Source organism: Plutella xylostella, chromosome 25 (genome assembly GCF_932276165.1).
Source record: "Plutella xylostella chromosome 25, ilPluXylo3.1, whole genome shotgun sequence".
Classification (NCBI taxonomy): Eukaryota; Metazoa; Arthropoda; class Insecta; order Lepidoptera; family Plutellidae; genus Plutella; species Plutella xylostella.
In genome coordinates this window covers 6,634,726-6,648,074 of record NC_064005.1, presented here as the reverse complement: position 1 = coordinate 6,648,074, position 13,349 = coordinate 6,634,726, and the positions used below count along the sequence as shown (strand labels likewise).

At 35.4% G+C, this 13,349-nt stretch overlaps 1 protein-coding gene across 1 annotated transcript in view; it reads left to right on the top strand.

The window, feature by feature from the left end:
* The first annotated feature begins 160 nt into the window (after nt 1–160).
* LOC105384260 (neurogenic locus notch homolog protein 1) overlaps nt 161–13,349 on the top strand; it is a 59,409-nt gene continuing 46,220 nt past the window's right edge. Inside the window, exon 1 of the mRNA XM_038107252.2 lies at nt 161–525. The gene's annotated coding sequence lies outside the window, so the exon portion shown is untranslated. The remainder of the gene's footprint in view (nt 526–13,349) is intronic.

Sequence of the window (13,349 nt, the reverse complement as noted above, 5' to 3'; positions counted from 1 at the left end):
AATCTGTGTCAGATCACCATACAAAGCCACAAAACGGTTTTACTTTTTATTATTTTTCAAACACCACCTAAAGTGGCGCAGTTCAAAAACCGGTTCTCTCACTTTCCATATCGTCGGGCGTGAGGCGAGTGTATTAAATAAAGACGATATGTTACGGGTCGGAGCCGGCGAATGAGTCAGAACGGTCAGTTTTTTGGGTGCTTTCTCCCACACCTGACCGAAAGGGGCACGGCTGGCGGATGCAGACACTTTCCACGGGGAAATGGGAGCAGGCGGTTTTGCATGGCCTTGATTGTGGCCGGGCGGCGGCGGCGGCAGCAGCGGCCACAGAGCGCCAGTCTCCACGCGACACTCCGCCAGTGCAGTGCTCTCCGCGCCCCCACGCAACACGCTTCTCACTTTCTCAACAGTTTTCCCGCCTCGCGAGTGACAGCTACTCACCAAAGTGCGCCCAGTGAAGTGTAGTGTTGTACAATAAAGGGAATTACAAAACACCAATCTGGAGGGATTTCGATCTAAACAAAGGTTTGTTTTGTTAACTCGTTGTTGTTTTGTTGGTGTAGCGGTGCGGCGTTCGTTTTTTGTTTTATTGACTTTCATTTCACGCCTTTGCGAGGGATGTGCTTTGTTTTCTGGAATAATTTTCAGGTGTTAAGCTTTCATTGGAAAATTACTCAATAATGTTTAACTCACCATGAATAAAAGTGAAAGTTTACTCCATATTTCTATTATCTTGATATAACTGGTCACGCAACTATATAATTAGCTAGTTAAGTATATGTGCGGTCAGTTATATAAGTTTTTTGACTTAAAATAAAATAACTTTCATTTTTTATACTTATTAAAAACATGCATGGAGTATTTGCCAACAAAAACGGTAAGTACTTAGGTATGTTTTTACATGCATACCTGTTAATTGTTTAGATTTGATCTGGTTTTATTGCATAGTTTACGCCATGACCTACGGGTAGGCAGGGAGAAGGTTAGATAGCACGGCACTGACGGCACGCAGCGGAGTTAACGCAATCAGATTTAAATTTTAGTGGAAATTAAACACGCAATGTCAACCCGATACCTGAAAGTCCCGTAACTGATGCTTCATGATAATCTCTAATTTTTCATCTACAAACAAAGTGTCCGGTTTACATTAAGAACATCATGACTGTATGTATACAGTTTACCATAGCTATTACTAGCGCAAACTGAAAGCTGAAAACACCACATTACAGAGTGTGAACCAACTTGTAACATATTATCAATCAATCAACAAATCATCACATAAGTTTACAATTGATATTATGACATTTGGATTATTAAGTAATTTTAACTTAGTAAATTAAATTGTAAACTAATGTGTTAAGTTGATTAGTTAGATACCTACTTACTTACTACCTAATTAATTAATTATTGCATTATTTCGTCAATCCCATATTGAATATCTGGACTAAACTATACTAGAAATGGGTTAACTTTATAATTATTATGTTGATAAATAAATAACTATTTTATTTTTTACTATTCACCAAGCTAAAGGAAATCAGGGGGTTAACTTTCTAATTAATAATCAAAATAAAACATTTGAGATATTTTGTCAAGCTAAGTTATCTGCGCATGTAGATAGTTTCAAAATACTTAAGTACAAAGTTAATACAACAGTGTATTTAAATAATAAATTAAAGGTAACACAAACAACATCATGCCTTTAAGTATGAAAATGAGTGGTTGGATTTAACCTTAACTCCAGATTGCCAGCGTCTCTCTAATGTGGTTGCAACGTGGTCACTAATGCGTCCCATTTGTTACCAACACTCTGTGGTCACGCTAATTTCGAATCATACTGAGTTTACATTATACAGGGTGTTGCAAAACTGGTATATTAGTATAATACTTAGTATTTATCATATAAAGGGCTGGGAGACGTTTTGATCCACGACATTTGATAATTCGAATACCTTCAATACCTACAATATTAGGATGAAAATGATAAATAAAATAAGTAAAAGAAGCTTAGAATGAGGAAAACCTGTATGAAGAGAATAAAAATAACCAAAAATTGACAATCATAAAAAAGTTGTTGATACTCTTGTAAAAGTGTCTAGTCGAAATTTCTGTTCATTTGAAAATATATAGTTATGATTCAGTTGAAGCTTCCTTACTTATAAATTTACTTTATGTAGGTATTTCTGCATTCAACATACTGCAGAGATAAATAATTCAACAGCATCATTAAGCTTCCAAATAATAAAAATTCATGACATCATGTATATCATTTTATAAACTGTAACCGTAGATTGCGTAATTTCTGATTGTCTGATTGTTATGCAAACATAATAAACCCAAAGTAAATAAGTGGTGTGCTTTGGGAGAAGCCTACGTCCAGCAATGGATTGCTGATGATGATAATGATGATGAAATAATGCTTATACGTAGGTAAAGTTTATTATTATTTTTGTTATAAATGCTTATTCAGACAACAGTATAGGTATGTGCCGTAAAGTGTACGCTAGTCTGAACCGCTCTTAGACAAAGTGGCGGAAAATGCTCCAACTTAGATACACTCGAAACTTGCAACTTCAAATACGCTAGTAGAACAGTAAACTTCTGAGTATTTGTTCAACACGTCATAAACAAGAGTTGAAGATAATCTATGATATTCTACTATGTATACCTATTTGCGATAAAATTGTGTAATGTAGAAGTATTAAGTGTGTTTTAAGAATTTTTACAAATTAGATACTAAGTACCTATACGATATTGGTATTGTATATTTGAATCTTTTTTTAAACCTTACCAAGATTATTTTAATTTGATAACCCAAAAACACTTGTGCCAGCAAGCATTTAAAAATGACTGATGTTGAATATTAACTTTAATGTGGCCACTTAGTTTCAGCGAAAAACCTTTTTGCGAGAACATGAAAGAGGTATCGCTCAAACACCCTGTATAAACAAAGCGTTTTGCTGACACTCTCATTTTTCGCTGGCGGAGCGGTCTTTTGGTAAAAAATATTTGCTCTTATTTTAGAACAATGCTGCAGTAACTACGCCTTCTTTGCTAAAGTACGCAAACATTTAAAATTCTTCGAATTATTTTAGGCTCGCAAAGTTTTAACCTAGAAGCTTTACATAAATAATGATTTCTCAACTTAAGGGCCCGTACAGGGTGACGTGCCGCGCCAATTTTGGGTTTTCAATGCTCTTCACACAGCACACGCAGTGACACGCAAACATGTAAGTTTGCACAGTGGGTCGATAAACTTTTACTCGCCAACTTTATTGACAATTATGTTCAAGTACATTTTGGGTGATTTTAGGGTAAGTAAGTATAATTCTTACTTACACTGGTAGGCACCAGGAAAGAGTAGAAATTAATAGGGGTGCCACTTTACTCTATACTCGGAACCCGATTAGCTTTCTCAAACAATTAAATGTGGTATTTACTTGTAGAAAGGTAACTAAAAGTATTAAAGTGTAGATAATAAGTTTCGGGGATCCTCCAGCCAACTGAACCCCGACGACAAAGCAAAGTAAATACATAGTGTCGCAAAAGGGCTATACTAAGCCAAAAGGGGATGACTCAAGGGGTCATTCTGAACAACTTTTGTTCTACGAGATTTGCAAATTCGCGAAAAAAAATATTCGTTTTCCATGGTAAAAAGTCACATGTCCAACAAAGTTTCTATGAAAAAGGTTTTTTTTTGTTAATTTCGAAAACTCGTAGAGCAAAAGTTCAGAATGGCACCCTGTCTTACTCCTTTTTACCCGACTGCCGAAGGAGGAGGGTAATGTTTTTTGATTGTATGTATGTATGTTTGTCTGTTTCTTTGTTCCCTCCTGTAGCCTAAACGGCTTGATAGATTTTGATGTATGAGGTATTGTTAGAAGCGTATTGATGGCGCGATGGCTATAGGCTATGTGACGTTCCATTAAAATGTACATAGCGCCCTCTTGAGGACATAACGTGATGATCGAAAAAATAATAATTCAACTTTGCCGTTTAAGGTATCAAATGAAAGGACTTGATTTTCACATTACAAAAATATGCATATTGAAGGTATTTAAATAACAACACCAAAATTATTGAAATAAAAAATGATCATGAACTACCTACCGACGTAAAATTTCATAAAATAAAAACAACTAAAAAGTTACAAATAAAAAAATACAATTATAAAAAACCGACTTCAAAAAACCACTAAAATGTAAGAAATAATTTAAGGTTTACACAAATTATATGTGACAGTACAAATATACCTAAGCAGGAACTGTTCTTTTTTGATGTTGGTGCGGTGACAAAGTAATCTGAAGAAATATGGCACCAACTTCAAAAAAGAACAGTTCCTGCTTAGGTATATTTGTACTGTCACATATAATTTGTGTAAACCTTAAATTATTTCTTACATTTTAGTGGTTTTTTGAAGTCGGTTTTTTAATTTTTTTAATTATTATTTTATTTTATAGTTTTTAGTTTATTTGCAATAATTTTTAATCAAAAGTAAGATGCAAATGATTCCAAAAAGTCCTACTAATCAATACGAATCATTCAAGCCTAAACACGAGGTAGTTGCTATATACCGTTGAGGAGTTCCCTTGACTGCCTTCCGTTTCCATCATCAGATCAGCTCAAGGTCACCATCATATTTTTTTGTTATAAGAACTATATTTACGTTCTTAATTTCATTAGAATCGCTTAATATGTGCCCAAAATGGAAATTCATATCCCTTTACCCACCCTTGGGGTTGAACTAAAATTCTGAAAAAAAATTGGGACCACCTGGGAGCTCAATGCAATACAACAAAAAAAGAATTTTCAAAATCGGTTCATAAACGGCGGAGTAATCGGTGAACATACATAAAAAAAATATAAAAAAAAAGATCCCGACGAATTGAGAACCTCCTCCTTTTTTTGAAGTCGGTTAAAAAACTAAAAACCTGACTGTACGCTAAAAACATGAAAACGAGTCCCAATGTTAATGGAAAGTATCGCAGGCGGGGACCAACTTGACCGCCACTCAAGGCCGTTTTCTAAGTAACATTCAGCTAAATGGTGAACCCTCTGCTGGTATAATTTGTTTATATACCGCTTTTTCAATACCTGTAAGTACATTTTTTGGCAGCATAATATTTTTACTTAATTTTAGGGTTTCGAACGTCAAAAGAAAAAAAGCAACCGTTATAGGATCTCTTTGTTGTCCGTCTGTCTGACTGACTGTCTGTCACCGCCCTTTTTCTCAGAAACGGGTAAAGATATCAAGCTTATATTTCGCATAGATGGGGAGTACCCCATAAAAAATATTATGGCACTCCCTGTCCCACACAAGTAAATTGGGGCTTATATTTTTTCCAGTTATTTTGATGTGTATCCTTTTTTTTTCTTTGTTGTTTTATATAAGTATGTGTTTCTTTTCTTTAAATCTGTATTTTTTTGTTGTTGCTGTCTATGTGTCGAAAAAATGTATCTTTATCTTCAAATCACGCCATCTATCGTTTGTTTTTTTTTGTGGCTACTGTCTATAGAAGAAATTCCGTCATTGACGATTTTACGTTACGAATTTATTTTTATTTTTACATTTTCGTGGAAAATCAACAGCATTTTGTTAATAAATAATTATTACTTATGAACACATAACAACTTGATGCCATTAACATAATGAACTTAGTAACCAGTGCAGTAAACCTAACACATCCAGAGGAAAAACAAAATCTCTTTCTCTCTCTCTGAAAAACATACTTAATAGCCCAAACTCGATGCTTTTAGCTATTAACATCTGTGAAATAAAATTGAGCCACCACCGTGTTACTGCCCTCATCAGATCCTCACGAGACCATACCTCAACCAGCACCAAGAGACTGTATTTTTGATCCCTAACCTAATGTTCGTGCGTATTGTCATCACTTAGATCCATTCGCTATATTCCTGCTCCTCATCAGACCTTTACGAGACTGTAATATCACGAGAATATTGCACACTATCTAATTTAATTTAATGTATTGAATATACTGGAAGAATTATGCTTCCTCAATTTCAAATCAAATTATGTTGGTGTCATAAAAGTTGAAAAAGTGCAATGACAACCAATGTGCAGTGATTTTGTATATGTACACGATAAGATCGCGAGCTGTCAGTGCTGCCTAAACCGACGTGACCCTTCTTTGGAGGCCAGCGGCCAACTGAGTCAAACGTCACTTGTGTTTATGATTTTATAACACAGAAAGCCGCCATAGATATTTGTATGAAGATTTGAGGGAAAAAAATTGCTCAAGTTTGGGATTAATTTACACAAAATAAATGTGTGTTTATTAAAAAACAAGGTATTTAGCGCCTAGTCCAAGCCTTTAACTTTATAATATGATAAAAATCATATGAAAATTCTTAATAATTACGACACAGTTGTTACAATACGGGAGTGTGATTGACTGGTTTTTCTTGATATTCTGAAATTAATTTACAGTTATCCATAATCATTTACTTAAATTCGAATGATTCAGCACCTAGCTAGACTCTTCAACAACCTGTGTGATTTTTTTCAAGGCTGTAGAGCATCATTTACTACATAATTCTATGACAATGCCAACCCTCGATTCCCTATTGCAGACCCTTAAATAATAATTAGTAACTTTCTTCAACCATTAAAGTGGTAAGATTTGTATGAAAATACGTTCTTCTTTATTTAATATAAGAAGACTAGAAATCTATTAAATATTATATAAGTACATAGATAGGTAATACGATTTAACCAATGAAAAGATATTAAGTATATATATAACTACTTACTTATTACTCAGTAAAATCTAGAGATCTCTAATCATAGCACGAAACCCCTTTCAAACACTTTCATTTGGCAGTAAAACTGTAAACACGTGTAGGTACTCGTGTAGTCACTTTAATCCGGCGAAGGCCAGATGAGACAAAAAGCCATCTCACCCCACAAGGGTGACATTTCAGCTCATCTGGCTTGTACACTCGAGGTCTTAGCAAGCAGTTGCTATCGATTTTCACTCTTATATTGGAAGACATAAGATGGCTGCAAATTCAATGCGGCGACTTTACACGACTATAAACCTAGGGTTTGAGGGCTCTTTTGTGAGTGTATGAAGGTAGGTATTGTGGATATATAATGTCTCTAAGCTGAGGAATGCTTTGAGCGAGAATAAGCTTTTATTTTCTGCTACAGGTTTTTGAAAGATTTCATGCAATTTCTTGCACAAAATATTAAATCAGTTTAAAATCTATCGCTGTCTTTGCTTTGCCATGCGATGCCTTGGACACTTGAATATTTTACAGTATCTTTACAAAATTTCGACTAGTAGATATACCTACTTGTACTTAAAATGTATAAGTATTTATATTTAAAACTTTAGTTTAAGTAGGTAAAAAGCATGTAGGTAGAGCCAGGTAAGTATTAATTTCTTTCATTCGGTCAGGTTCAATTTAGAACTGTTAAAATGGCGTTAAAACAAAATTTTATTTCAGACATAAAAAGTTATCGTGGAAACTATAAATTTATAGACGTCGACAAAACTACCAAACCGTAATTTTAATACCTCCTTACTTAGTGCAAATGTAAAATTAAAAGATAAGTAAGTATGTAGAAATTATAATGTTGTATTCATGTTACTGCTTCGTAGACCACGATTGTATCTAGTGTCAAGACAAACCCTTTAGGTTTAATGGCATGTTAATTTAAAAACCTAACTATGTTACACAATGTTTTGTATAAATAAAAAAATAAAATAAATAAAAACAAAAAAACTCCATCCAGAAGGCTTCCAATTTTCATTCTCACGAGCAATCAAAAAGTTCCACTTACTAAATGGAGACACAATTATTATTAATGACCTACATTTAAAAAAAATAAGTAGGTAATTTGGAATTTGATCAAAATATACTTTAAGTACGTTTTTAGTTGGTTAAGGGTCTGTTCCACAATGTCTGGTTAGTGGCTACCTGACGGATAAAATACATGCTGTCACTTTCTGTTATTATTTTTTAGACAGTGACAGCATGTATTTTATCCGAGAGGTAGCGACTAACCAGACATTGTGGAACAGGGGCTAAGTATATTCTGACTTTTTTATGGCTGGTAAAATTTGTAGTTTTGCTTATTTATAAAGTAACTTCAAATTTTCCTGCCCAGAGGGTGAAAATGAATTAATTATATCATGTAGTTTCATTTTCACTCCTGTAAGTAAATTTTTTACTCAGATAAACTCAGTAAACATATTTAAGTATAATACTTAGAAGTTAGTACAAATAACAGCCCACCCCTTCTTGCAACAAAATTACAATATTTTACTGCAAATGAACAATTACACTTTATGGCCAAATGGATGGCAGACTTTCAAATACAAACGTAAAATAAAAGGAGTTGCATAAGGGGGGAACATTTTTAATTGAAAAACTCAGCTCGACTTTTAATTGTGAACTAGGTAGGAACTTACTTTATTTTCCATGCAATAAAACTCGAAAATGTCACGTAAATAACAAAGTTTGCAGAGATATATTTTTTTAAATAATTTTGTCTTATGACGAAATTATAAAATAATTCAAATTGTTGTTCAGAATGAACACATGAGTTTTATCTTTTGGTCGGATTGTTATACTATTTATCTAACATTCTGAACTCTACATCTATGAAGGCCTTTCTCTTTACTATCTAGCTAGAATAATCTAAAATAAAATAATCTAGAATACCTAGCTACTGGCAATTTCGCTCCATTACTCACATCCATCGCGTTTTATACAAATCCAAATTCTGTTAAATCTGACAATAATTTGCACGAAATAATAATAATTTAGCCGAGCGAGCCTCGTTTATTCGAATAGCAGTAGCTACAGGCTGCTCAACATCGGTTGTTCCAAGTTTATTTTTCATTGCTCATAATACTATTGTTTTTTTATAATCTTCAATTCTAGAATGTAGCCTATTGTGATGGCATTATTATTGACTCTACTATTTATAATTGTTACTTAATGGCTTAAATCTACCAACATACCACAACAAATGACACATTTACGGGTAAAATAATAACCTCTCTTTTTAGATCGTTTAAAATGCTGAAACCTAAGTGTAACCAACAGACGTTTCTGAAAACATGTGAATATCGGAATTCAGCCAAAGTTCGGATAAGTGTGCACAATCACATAACACACAACATAAATAACATTAAGAAGGCCTTATCGCTGAAAGCGATATATTCAGGCAACCTTTAGGGCAGTGTTTTTCAACCTTTTTCATGACGCGACCCCCCTGGAATAAAAAAATATTTCGCGACCCCCTTGACCCTTTCGGTTTTATATCATGTATGTGTATGTTACACTGTTACAGTATTCACAATATTCATTCCATACGACGTATTTATGATTAGGATTCGAAGTAGTACGCATACTTATCGGATTTAAAAACACATTATTTTACAATTACACACATCGGATACGTGTGGCCATGTACAATTGTACATAGGTACGTACGACTAATACCATTGCGACCCGGAATTTCGTTTTTGAAATTAGCTTTTTCTTTCCGACTTTTTTGAGCATTTAAATATCTTGAATAAAAGTTTTCAAGGGTGAAATGAAAATAAAAAGACAAAATACCTGGCTTTACAAAAAAAATATAAGTACTTGTGGTCGTCGTCCTTGATCCAGGCAGGAAGGCCTCCCACGCTGCGTTTGCCTATTCGTGGTCTATACTCGAGAACTCGTTTACCCAATGGTTATCGGTTCTTCGGCAGATATGACCAGCACATTACCACTTCAGCTTGCATATTTTGTCAGCGATGTCGGTAACCTTAGTCCTCTGACGGATAACTTCATTTTTGATACGATCCATCAGAGAAACCCCAAGCATAGCTCTCTCCATATCACGCTGAGTGACTTTAAATCGGTGGACTAGTCCTACCATCAGTGCCCACGTCTCTGCACCATACGTCATCACTGGCAGGACGCACTGGTTGAGATCTTTAGTCTTCAGGCTTTCAGGGATGGCCAAGAAGAATATGTGCTGACAAAGTTTTCCGAATGAAACCCAACCCAGTTGGATGTGCCTTGAAGCCTCCTTGTTGAAGTTGCTTCTGCCTAGCCGAATAGTCTGCCCGAGGTAGACACATTCTTGCACAACTTTTATTGTTATCTCACCAACGATCACCGGCTCCGGTTCGATGTGAGCATTGTACATGACTTTCGTCTTGTCCAAGTTTATACCCCGAAGCATACACGTTGGGAAGCAGCATTTAGGCCACTTCCATCATCCAGCTGAGTTCCTGCAGAGATTCTGCCATAATAACGATTTCGTCCGCGAAACAGAGGTGTGACATGTACTCGCTATTTATACATATGCCATGTCCAGCGGCATCGGGACTCCTCAAGTCCTCGATATAGCGCCAGTCGGTTTGAAATCTCTGCAACGCTTCCAAAATTGCCCATGTCTCGATGGAGTTGAAGGCGTTTTCATTCCACGATGAGATAATTTAATTAAAAAAATGCCTTGGCATTTAAGAAAATTTTAAGTAAAAGTATTTTTAAAGTAAGAATCTTTCTAATAAATTAATACTATGTAATTGTCTTTATTGTTTTTTTACTAAAGTTTCCAGTTTTTTCGCCCTTTGGCGACCCCCCTACAGAAGCTTCGCGACCCCCCAGGGGGTCGCGACCCACAGGTTGAAAAACACTGCTTTAGGGGAATGAAAGACTTATGGAATAAATGAGGAAATGTAACACATAGGTGTATACCTACAGGTTAAGCTAAGAACTGTATTGATATTAAATTTATTCCCAGTGTTGCATGTGCCAGCTACTATGTACAAGGATCATCATGTCAACCCACTGAAAGGTATAATAGGCCACCTCCATGAAGTGCCACGGTCCTGTGCTACACTCATCCAGTTTGGTCCAGTTACTTTTCTGTCATCGGACCTGTTAGAGTTAACGGATTGGACCGACTGAAGTACCCCGTTTTCTAAACTACGTGATATATTTATAGTGACCTGTAATTCCCGACGACTTGGTCATAAACTGAAGGCACTATACCTTCAGACAGACGGCAGTCTGACATCAGGGATCCATGGAGCAGTGGATCTAGCCGCTGCAGCGTATAGCCACAGTACTCACAAGGAGACTGAAGTACAATGACTAGACTGTAGCTAACGAAGTCGCGTGTTCGAAGGGCATCACCGCACCGCCGCCGCCGCCGCCGCTGCCATGAACCGGCGTGTTAGCAGACTCCGCCACCGCTATCATTTGTTATAAACCTATAACAGTTATAACCTCCTTGCTTACCTACCAGAGTCTCTATAGGTATAGTGCGGGTTTTGCAATTTACGAAAACGAAAAAGTTTAGGTTTTCTTTTGTCATCATCAATTCATTATCACATTATCATTATCACACTGTCAAAAGTTTCATGATAGTTTGGATGCTATGATCCAACAGTTTTGCAGTTGCAGGCGTTTCATAATCTTATGTGAACCACACACGATAAGTCCGTGTCAAGTTAAATTACAATGATGGAGCTTCTACACATTTTATTTTTTTTGCGCCAATAAAGTATGATGATAAAAAAATTGGTATATTACGTAACGAACTATTTTCATTGAATGTTTTGTAGGTAAGTAGGTGCACAGGTACCTATTGGTAACAAACGAGGGTATTATCGTGATGCATTATTGATACATTAGTAAGTATTGCTGACGTGCTGCTTTGGTGCTGAATTTATGATGTTTCGGATATTTATAAATCTCATAATTATTTTATACTAGCTGTTACTGCGAGCTACGCTTCGCCTTAAAAAGTTTTCCCGTGGTAAATCCGGGATAAAAATTAGCCTATGTTCTTTGTCAGGATCTAGACCATATGTATACCAAATTTCATTGAAATCCGTCAAGTAGTTTTGGCGTGAAAGAGTAACAGACAGACAGACAGATACATACACAGTTACTTTCGCATTTATAATATTAGTTAGGATAATGTAGGTAAATAAATCACTTTACTCTGACTATTCCTTAGATGTATTTTGATACGTAATATTTATGGTTCTTCTTTGTTCACAGGTAAAGATCCCGACAAGATAATCCTGTTTGTATTACACTCAATTTTGTACCAGCGATAAACATACCAAGTAGGTAATATCATATTTTTTAAAGAATTCACTAAAATTCATAACTATGATTTCATTCACTGGAATGTCTTTCTTGAAAAATCTGCGTCATTATACATATAATAATAATATAAGTACGTTTCGTAATGAAGATAAATGACCCCTCCGCTCATTTGGCCATTAGTTGCTGGTAATCGACCCGCTACCTGCCCAAATAATTACTCATAAAATTTGGTACAGTCGGCCACAGAATCTGAATCGTTTTCAGTATTTTCAGGAATGACGTGATAAAGTTCACATGGGTTATTTTTTTAATTTTTCAAAAATCAATTAATTCATATGGACTTTTGTTAACTGTACCTACATAGACAGTGTACATGACTATTATATAAGTACTTAAAAAAGTTTATTATAAACTTAAGTTTGCGACTTAAAATGAGAAGGGTTTCGTTTCAACTCTAAAGAAGTAAAGACGAGTAGGTACCTCTACCTCCTGAACTTTTTAACAACTGTTCATTGAAATAAGTTTAGAAAGCTTACAATTTAACTAGAATAACTAGGTCAGTTTTGGAGAAGGTATTAAACTAAGGGTTAAGTATTATAAAGTCCAACAGGTAATTTCAATCGTTACCCGCGTTGTTCTAAATGGTTAGAAAAATCGATTGAAAAAATCTGTTGGGCATAATGTCATACCTACTTACTTATGATGGGCTATAAAAGCTGTGATACACAACGAAAAAAAAACAAAGCAAAATAAGACATAAAGGGCCACTTGCACCAACATATTAAATCTAGATTTAGTGTTAAATCTCGATTTATTTATTTAATCCTTTATTGCACAAATAAAAAAATAAGTGTACAAAGGGTGGACTTAATGCTACAAGCATTTTCTACCAGTCAACCCCCTGTGGGTTTTATTATCAAATTTTATATGGATTGACGTTTCTTAAATCGAGATTTGACACTAAGGGCGAATTGCACAAACATATTAAATCTAGATTTAGTGTTAAATCTCGATTTAAGCCATAAATTTATATGCACTGACGTTTCATAAATCGAGATTTGACACTAAATCTAGATTTAATATATGTTTGTGCAAGTGGCCCTAAATGAAGAAACAAACCGCTAGCTCGCAATCGTAGCATGGCGCGCGTGGCCCAATAAATAAGAAATTTCCCGTGAAGCGGCGGCGGCGGCGGCGGCGGGGTTACGACACGACATAGTTGCGCGAAGCCCGCGTGCCGGCCGGCACCGAAC